This window comes from Diplotaxodon limnothrissa, linkage group LG1 (genome assembly GCF_057381915.1).
Source record: "Diplotaxodon limnothrissa isolate DT_005_m linkage group LG1, D_limnothrissa_male_GT1.1, whole genome shotgun sequence".
Taxonomy (NCBI): domain Eukaryota; kingdom Metazoa; phylum Chordata; class Actinopteri; order Cichliformes; family Cichlidae; genus Diplotaxodon; species Diplotaxodon limnothrissa.
The window spans coordinates 1286105-1296401 of record NC_140596.1 but is presented as its reverse complement, the minus strand read 5'-3'; positions in this window follow the sequence as shown (position 1 = coordinate 1296401).

Sequence of the window (10297 nt, the reverse complement as noted above, 5' to 3'; positions counted from 1 at the left end):
AGTACCTGTAACACCTACAGCATGTTCTAATCGCTCTAATAGGATATTATGGTCGACAGTATCGAACGCTGCACTGAGGTCTAGCAGGACAAGCACAGAGATGAGTCCACTGTCAGAGGCCATAAGAAGATCATTTGTAACCTTCACTAAAGCTGTTTCTGTGCTGTGATGAGCTCTGAAACCTGACTGAAACTCTTCAAATAAACCTCTGCAGATGATCTGTTAGCTGTTTGACAACTACTCTTTCAAGGATGTTTGATATAAAGGAAGGTTGGAGATTGGCCTATAATTAGCTGAGACTGCTGGGTCTAGATGGCCTGTGGTACATAGCTGATTATTAGAGAGGAAAGAGTTCAGAGACCAGGTGAGCAGTGTGTTTGTGTAGGTTCTCAGTAATTCAGGTCATGGTAGACTTGAGCTCTTGAACTGAAGGCAGCTGGGCTTCTTACCTTGGCTCATGTGGTTTTCTCTTTCCAAAGAGAGTTTTTCAACAATAATTATTTTATATTGTACATACTGATGGCATCTTGTTCTGGAGCTATTTTCTGATCCTATACATGTTAATTAATATAAATTAATACTATAATTAAAATGTTTGTTTTTAAAATCAGACACCCTGTAACATCAGCCTACCTCTGTGTGCTTATAGCTGGAGATTCAGACAGAAACAGCTTTTCTATAAGACCTAATGCTGCTCCACTGAGTGTGAGTTTCTCCATTTTTACATCAGTGTCCATCAACACAAAGCTCAGAAATCACATTTTTTATCTCTTTGTTTCGGTGTGAACAAACCGTGTGCTATCGGGGCAGCAGGTACAAGAATCTGCTTGACAACAGGAAAAGCATCAATTCAAATTACGCCTTATTTTTCACGGTCAAATTAATTTCCATTATTTTGCTCTGTGATTCCCATCCTTGCTCTTTCTGCTCCCTCCCCTCCCCAGCAGCTGGCCTCACCCCTCCATGCGAGGAGGAGGAGGGGAGAGGAGGATTATAAATCAAGGTAAACAGTGGCTGTTTAACCCCTGCTATGATGTCATTTCCAGCAGAGCAGTAACATGCTGCTCTCCTCTCCTCTGCTCTCAGCTCCACTGTACATCGCTAGCATGCATGTCACTTTGTGCACACGCTCAGAGGCACACAGCTCCCTACCTAACACTCCCTGAGCACTTGACATATGGCTATTAAGCCGGGCTGGGGGGTATGCTGGGGATGCAGAGGATGCTAGACTTTAACACACAAACACACCATAAGCACCAAATATGACACACAGTGCGCCACACAAGCACTAAAACACACCACACTATGCTAAGAGAGTAAGCAACATTTGCACCTACGGTCATTGTCACACAGCTTTGTGACCTGTTGTCAACATTTGTAGCTCATTCATAGAAAACTCCAGGCTGCTCATTTCGTTCCTTTAAATCAGGGGCTGTCAAAGCTTTGATGACCGGGTGTGGTTTTTAAACTATGACCCTAACTCTTTTTCACAAATCAGCGTTGGGCGTTTTGTGGAGAATAACGTTGGTTTGTCTTCTCTCGATGTAGCACGCAGCAGGAAGTGGACCGCTTCAGATGTGCTCTCGCTACAGGAAATGCAGGTTTCAGTGAGCGAGCTGAACGTGTGACAACCGACGGGCCGTCGCCTGTTCTCACACACACCTCTGACCGACGATGAGAACGAAATGAAATAAAATTATTTATTCCAAAAGAAATCCCTGTGTTACGAAACAGCTTTAAAAATGCATACGTCTCATCGAGGGTCAAAAATAAATGAATTCAACAAGTGAAAGTCAGAATAAAATGCTGCAGGAAAATAAATGAATAAATAAAAGGGTCTTCGTGAGAAATGAGCAGAGCAGTCCAGCGCTGTTTCACGACTGATGATGAAACAATCGTGACTTTTTTATCTTAGTTCGTGATTCTGGCCACAAACACAAGTGTTTGTTTTATTAAAAAAACAAACTTGACTCGATGCCGTGAAGCACGAGGCATCGCTAAAGCATCGCATGGACTCGAGCGCCAAATGACAAACCTGCTTTTGTTGGTTCGCCTCGTTCTCTGAGATCACGCTCTTGCAGTTTGGAGTCAGGGCTGCATCATATCAACGCAGTGTTATAGCAACGCCTTCTGTTTGACAACGCCAGGCACGTCTGAGAGCGAGAGCACGATGACTCAGGACCTATGAAGCAGCTTCTTCATCGTCCTCCAACATTCAGTCTGTTGTTGGATATTTTCTGCGTGGTTTTTATTTTTGGTTTCTTTACTTTTCAGTTTTTCTTTGGTCACGTTTACTTTGTGCCCGTGTCGTTTCCTGTCTTACTTTGTTGTCTTTGTGGTTGCTGTTGAGTTTTGAGTTCTCTGTCTTGTTATCCGATTGTTTTCACCCGTTTGTCATTTTTGGCCGGCTGTTTCTTTTCCCGTTTGTTGGAATCTTTGCCAAAGTAAAGCTTGGTTTGTTTTTTACTCCATCGTCTGAGTTTGTGTTTTTGGGTCCAAACCTTTCACTGCACGCTCGACTTCTGCTGTGTTTAATGTTTAGTCACTACTGTCGCACTAAGATGATGCTGCCACCTGGTTTCAGTAGATTCACACTTTGATTAGAAAGTGTGTCATCGGTGTCAGCAGGATAGAAAATGCCCTTCATTTAAAAACACTGCGACCAGATCTGTGGAAATAAAACACTGGCTTGTTTCTCGAGTGTTTCATGAATTCAGCCTGGCGGTTTTTACAGACCGACTGAGCAAACGAGGCTGCAGGAGCGATCGTCCCAGATGATTCTGGTGATGATTTTCAGAGAAATCAGAAGCACTAATTACAGACACAAACTGTGCTGTTATAAGAGCATCATGTGCTTAAATGTTTGAAAGTTTTAAATGAATATTTGATGTTTTTTTGGTCATCTGATTATCTCTTGTTAGTTTGCCAAGAACTGGATGACTTGGGTCTCCTTCACAGCGTGAACATTTATTTTGGTTTTTTCTCTTCGAATGTAAATAACTTTAAGTGGCTGTTGGCTCGAGTATTATTGTCTCCATAATTGGTACAGAGATCTGACTAATTCTGCCCGTTTTCACACTGACACTTGTTCAGAGAGAAATCTGACATCTGTGGAGGTTTATTCTGAACGAACGCAGACACTGCAGTGATCAGGCAAACTCTTATCAGTGATTAAAACGGGGGCTGAAAAACAAACTACAGATTATTTAAAAAATGATTTCACTGCATGCTGAACTGGACATATCTGTAGCCCCCGAGCACGGGCGCCTAATGACGCACAGACAGTGAAAGGAATCGTCACCTGTAGGAACGTCGTACCACAACACTGTGGAAAATGTTAATAAAATACAATGGTTTATAAATCTCCAAATTTTACATGTTGAGAAAAACTCATTTTGAATTCGATGGCATCCCAAACACGTTGGCACAGAAGGAACAAAAGGCAGGAAGTGCAAGTGGTCCTAAAAAAAACAGACTAATTGGCACCAGGTCAGTAACATGTCCGGGTAAAACAAAAGAGCATCTTAGAGACGCCGAGTGTAAGTCTATAAATCTATAAATTTGAAAATAATGTTCCTCAAATTAAATGTAATCTTAAGTCTTTGAATGTCTCATCATCTTCAGTAGTCTGAGAATCTGGAGGAATCTCTGTGCGCAGCGACAAAGCTGACAAAGTCATTAAAAAAGCGCCAAAAACAGAAATCAGAACGCCGTCCATACGTGACCCACGTGACCATGATCCAGAAACGGCGCCGTCTCCTCTGGCCATGTGGAAACTGGTCTGAGGCCAGATTCAAGCATGGACGCCGAGACCAGAGAAGAGGGGCACCTCTTTCAGAGAAGACCTTCATATTTCAGTAGGACGACGGCACACTGAGTCCCTTAACCCAGCTGTCCGACGTTTCGCCGCAGGTAGCCGAGGTGCTGAGGGCGAGCAGAAGCACATTACGTGGGAAAGCGGGAATGACCGAACTGCGAGCGTCCACCTCTTTGCCTCTCTCGCTCGTTTTCGTAAATCAATCAATCAATCAATCGATACGCAGCTGACAGATACGATGCAGCCAGCACGCACTGATGTTTACGATGTATAAAAACCACGTTCAGCACATGTGACGATTGAAGAACGTCATCAACGAGTCCAGGATCGATCCATCCACGGGATCACGCCGTTTCACCTCGTCCGTCTCCTCGTCCGTCACCTCTGACTCGTCGTACACAGGGACCAGGAACGTCGGGAACAGCCGTGCAGACATAAAGATGGGGTAATATCTCCATAAACACAGCCCGTGTGGGCTTTTGGGGGATTTAGTGTGGCAGAACATTTTTTCGGAGAGTGGAGAGAGAAAAGTGTTTAAAGCATTTAGTGACTCACTTCCCAGATGTTGGTAAACTTTTCTATAAAACCTTCATTTTAGCGTTTATGTGGTTGTCTATCACTCTTAATCGCTGTCATTCCGTCTCCCTACACAAGCGCACCGCCGCCATCGCTGCCAGGGACGCGAAACACACACATACAGTATGGACAACATACACAGGCCGCTGCCACACACATTCCCAGGGTGGGCTTGATGAATGGGCCTAGTTTAAATTATTTTGTGCAGATCTCATTTAGGCCCTTGAAGAAGAGATCCAGCCTGTTTATTCATTTCACATTTGCACCCGGGCTTCAATATCTCTATGCCTGCAAAGAATTTACCCTCCTCCCATCCAAGAGTAAAAAAGCCTGGAAAAGAAAAGACAGAAAGAGACAGAGAGGGAGAGAGAGCCAGAGCCAGAGAAAAAAGCAATTTACACAATGTACATAAAATGATGCGCTCAGAGTTTGATAACCTGCATAAATTATAGAGTATAATTAAATATTATACCCGGTGAATCACCAAGGAGAGAGGACGGTAGGAGAAAAGACAAGAGGATAAAAGCAGGGAGCGAGGAGAGAAAAACCAAAAGACGAGGAAGAGGGGAGCGCCACGGATCTCGTAATTGTTTTTATTGATTATTTCTTTAGGTGAAATGGTTTTAAGATAGAGAAGAGCAAGGAGCCGGGTGAGAAAGGCCAGAAATCAGGCCAAAGGAATTTCTATGGATGCAACGTCTCATTTTCAATCTACCGAAATAAAAAAAAATATATATGTACCCGGGCGGCAGTTGGCACTGTCAGCCCGCCTCAGCGGTGGCCCATATAAGTTGGATGGACTATTAAAAATTTAAAGTGTTCGGCGAAGCCGTCTGTGGCGTGCGCACAATTTACCCAAAAATATATTCAAAATAACAAAGCTGAGCAGCGTCTGAGCGCGTGCAGACAAACACGGACGCGTTGGTTCACGCCCTTGTTCTTCTGTGACTCCCGCAGGCCGGCGTGCACTACTCTATGCGAGGAACCAGCAGCACCCGGACCGCGATAACCTCGCAGCCGTGACGTACGACATCGCTCAGTACACGAAATATCAGAGGTCCAGGTCGGTGCAGCGGAGGGAGACGTGTCACATCCAGGGGACGAAGCTCTTTAAACCTTGTTTTTGGGCAAAGTCAGCAGAGTGTGATGGAGACTGTGAACACGTCCAATGACTGGAGCGAAAATACCAAAAGCTTCAGAGGTGTTCACCTGCCCGTGGCACACCTGATGCAGGTGTGGACAAAGTGTTTCACACCTGTCAATAAAACGCAAGCAGACGACACACAAAACCTCCATCAACTAGTTTACAAAAGTAAATGTGGCGACACGTTACAGCTGTTTACGTGAAAACACGTACACGGTTCTGCAAAAGTCTTATTTCTGGTTTTTAAAACGCAGTGAAACAAATGCATCACATGACATCACCGGTGTTTTAACTGATCACAGCTAAAATCAGGAAAGGGGGAGGGGCTTATTTCTACTGTTTGTGGGGACCACAGCACAGCTTAATATGGCCTACATGACAGACCAACATGCGGAGGAGTGTTTGGTGGATGTGAGAGATGTTCTGTATTTATAGTCGTAACTATGACATGAACATGTGCAGCTGAAGAACCTGCAGGAATAATGTGAGTATGAAGACGCAGCAGTTTAAATCTGACCGTCTCAGTTTTTACAGAATCTGACAAAATCCGGTCTCTTGAGAGCATGAGGGTGGGAATGGATGTTTGTATCTGTGTGTGCCTGTATGTCTGTGTCTATATGTCAGGTTGGGTGTCAGACGCCACCTCTCTGGGGACACCTCAGGCCCTCCAAGGTTTGGAGGCCTATCTCCACCCACCACCACTTCCCCTGCCAGTGGCGGACTCCCTCAGGTGTCGGTGCGTTGGTGGTTCTTTGTGTCTGGGGGTGGGCGTCCAGGTACACACCGGCTCACTCCTTGGCGGCCGCTTATCGGGGCCTGGGACCTGGGGCTCGCTCGGGCCACTTCGGGGGTGGGGTGCCCCCGGCCTCTCGGCCTGGGGCTCGGTCACTCAGGCACAGCTGGGGGCCGGCGGAGCTCACGGGCGCGTCACTGCAACTCCCCCTGGCTTCTGCTCCGCGGCTGCTGAGTGAACCCTCATCTGGGACTCTCCTCAGCTCTTTCTGGGACAGTGGCGCGGCTGCCCCTCTGTTGGTCTTCCTTGGTCTCTTGTGTTCTGGGGGCCTCTGGATGTCTGGAGTTTTGATCTCCTCCATACCTGCTTCACACCCTGGAGGACGGGGCTGTGGCCCCCCCACACCCTCTAGCAGATCATTACATGGAGAAACCTTTGGAATACAAGCGCGCTGATCCACACAGGTATGCACACGGGTGTTCACTGCTCGTAGACTTAAATTACACCTTTCTTGGCTGCTACCTCGAAGCACATCTGTCCTGCGTGCTGCACAACAACATTGAATATTTAGTATTTACTGCTGTTTACACTTAGCTAGATTAATGCGATGGTGTTGTGTTTAGTATGTTGCTTTGTTTTTTTTTGTTTTTTTGCTTGTTTTCTATTCTTCTCTCAACAGGTGATCCAGGAGATTTTTATTTTTTTTCTCCCCCCCTTTCTCACTGTCCCTCTCCCCTTCTGTTTTTCCTTTCCTTCCTCTTTCTTTCTCCCTTTCCTATCCCTCACTCATGTCTGTCCCGTCTGTAACATCTGAAAATAAAATATAATAAATAATAAAAACAAAGATCGACCAAATGGACCAATACGGCAATGCCACGAAGATCCATTTGGCAAAGTAAATCCATTGGGTATCCTTGTTGGTCTTCAGACAACAATTCTGATGGCTAAAGAACCAAATGGGACAGGCAAAAAAAAAAAAAAAAAAAATCCAGTCTCTTGTGGGACGCCATATCCCAGTGCATTCTGGGTAGTGACATCAAGTCGCTGCAGGTCTTCCTCTTTGTCCATTTTCAATTTAAAGATGAAGGTAACAGAAAAAACATGGCAGACGTTAAACTGTGCATGAACATGAAGACAGACGAGGAGCGTCTGACAGGCTGTGACTTCGGAGTCGTGACTTTTGGTTTGATTGTCGCCTAAAGCAGCTTTTTTTACTTTTCTCATGGGAAAAAAACTCAGGATTTACTATTTTAGCCTTCACCTGTGAGCGGCGTCTCTGGCTCGTATTTAAACAAACGAGGACACAGCTGGAGCTCTTTTGGAAGACGTCTCCGTCCTCATCAGCCGGCAGACTCGATCTGGAGCAGAACGTTTCGCCAACTTTGAGTCAAACCCATCACAGATAGTTACTGTTATTAATATTATTCATTTGAATAATGTGTTTCATGGTTTTAGATAAAGACAGTTGCTTAATGCATTCGTGTCTTGGTTGCCATGGTGATGACTTCCCGCGTTCGCAGAGACGAAAAGACGTCGGTGTCCAAGAACGTGAGAAAGATCGATGTTTTGTGACTCCTGATGATGACTCGGCCGGATTGTCGGGAACGGTCCAGGAAATGACTCCAAAACGCAGCTCAGTTTGGCGTCTTTTCATTGTAACGTCAGAGCCAGCAGGTCATGACCCAGAATGCACTGCACACGAGAACAAAGTTGAAACCTTGGAAAAACAGCGAGCGCCTTCTGCGTGTTTATCGTGTGACTTGTGCAGTTTCAGGCCCACAAATGGAAACATTTGTGCTTCCTTTTAAATTTACAGAGTAAAGCACTGCTCAGTCTGACGTTCCTAATAAAGTGCTCAGAGCCGCGTTGCTTTCATGTGCGATCTATCAAAAGGCAGCCTCTCAGTGTGTTCATTGCTGACAGACGCAGAGTCCAAGAAAGAAGCCAGAGTTCGGAGGTCTCTCTTCTTAAACGCCGCGTCCTCTTAAATCTTTAACGCCGCGCACGGCTGATAACAGAGACGACAGCGCGGGGTGGCGAGCTAAGCAAACAGTCTTTAACGTTCAAGTAAAGACACAGCATCTAACGACCGCTCCGTCTTTGTCTCTCCCCCTCTCTCGCCCATTGTTTATTCAAATTTTACAGACGGGGTACTTTTTCCAGTTCAGCACCTTCACCAGTTTTGTGAGAGAACGGCATTATGCCTGTGTTATTATGCAATTCATCACCAATAATAGATTTGTTTACGGCGGCCCCCGTCTCTCGCCTGCTCTCAGCGCTGCATTTGAAAATAATAATAATAATACATAGTGTATAATGACGGTAATGGTACGAAGGCTTTGATAATAGATGTGCTGGGAGGGATAAGGGAGCCTTGATCAGCCTGGGTCTCAGCTCAATTGTCTTCAAAGCACTGTTTAATGTAGAATAGGCATCCTGGGAGATTGTCTCAAAACCAAGAAAAAGGTGGGTGTACGGATAAGAGCGATGAACGCACCGATGGGAGTACGCACGCACGCGCGCGCAGGCTCAGGCAGAAATACACCACATACTCAAATAAGCTCTCGCACAACCACCCACTGGTGCGTCTCTCCTCTGAGGGCTCTCTGGTGTAAATGTGTTAAAACTCTCCCCTGGTCTTTGGCTTCTGCTGAATAAATCTGTGTTTTAGTCTTCACTTTAGCACTTTAAACTCCGGGTATTTCCAGCACGTTTTCTCCCGGCCTCCTCCGGGGTTTCGCCGAGATCTCGAGCTGCTGACGGATATAGCATCAATGCTTCTGTGAGCGTGCGGCGCTACATGTAGGTGAGAATATTTCAGTGCTTTCTGCAGGAAAGCGTGCACGTTGACCCCTTCCTATTCATATTTAAGCGTTAATATTTGATTATGACTTGTTTTTAGGTTCAAGGTTATTATGATACCTTTTCTAAAACGTTATCGGGAAAAGATGAGGACATGAAAATACATCTTTGTCTCATTAGTCTCAGGCTGTGCAGGGAAAAGTCCAAATATACCTGCACAGGTAGATTGTTTAGAGACTGTTTAGTTTTTTTCAAGCAAAGAAATTTTTTTTTAATCTTGGGGAAACTGATACATGACAAAAATCCATCATATTTTTTTACCAACCAAAATATGAATAACATGCTTTAGCAAAAAGGAAAGTTTGAATCTTGAAAGTAGAGATAGTGTCTGTCTCCTGAATCCAAACTGGAAGCTGGTTGCACAGAAGAGGGGCCTGAAAACTGAAGGCTCTGCCTCCCATTCTACTTTTAAATACTCTAGGAACAACAAGTAGGCCTGCAGAGCGAGAGCGAAGTGCTCTAATAGGGTGATATGGTACTACAAGGTCATTAAGATAAGATGGGGCCTGATTTCAAGCACTCCACTGCTTCCTCTCTTATTTTCCTGGTCTCCCATAAAGCATCTGCTGTTTTGTGTAGGGTTAGCCAGGAACGTGAAGGTCACAGCCAATCGGAGGAAGAGTAGAAAACTTGACAGATATGAGGAGATAAGAGTACGGCCAGTGTTTGAGCAGTCACCCCGTTATTTAACCAGAGAGCGCAACTCTCTGAGTTCAGCTGTATCTGATGGAGGCGACATCAACCTTGAATTCTTCTAGACTTTAGCTAGAAACGAACCGACCAACGCTAACATTCACACCTACAACAAGCCCCATGCAGGCGCCTGCTCAGCCGATAGGTGGATTCAAACCTTCTGCACCACCGTGCCATCTTTAGTTCATCCAAAGACATCCAGGTGATGTTCCAGCAGTACCCCGAGCCGGCGCAGAGCTCGCATCTTGTTGTCTGCACAACTTAGATTTCTGAGCTATTATTCACTGTCCAAGTGTTTGCTTGGTGTCAGTGGATATCGAGCAGTTTCCCTGTAAAGATGACATTTGACGAGCTCCCCTGTAGCCTTGATGACGAGTTCTGACACCTTAATAAAGGACCCTGGCCTGGCCGCCCCTCCCACGAGCCTGGTTGTGCTTGAGGTTTCTTCCTGTTGAAAACTCTTGGTGGGTCT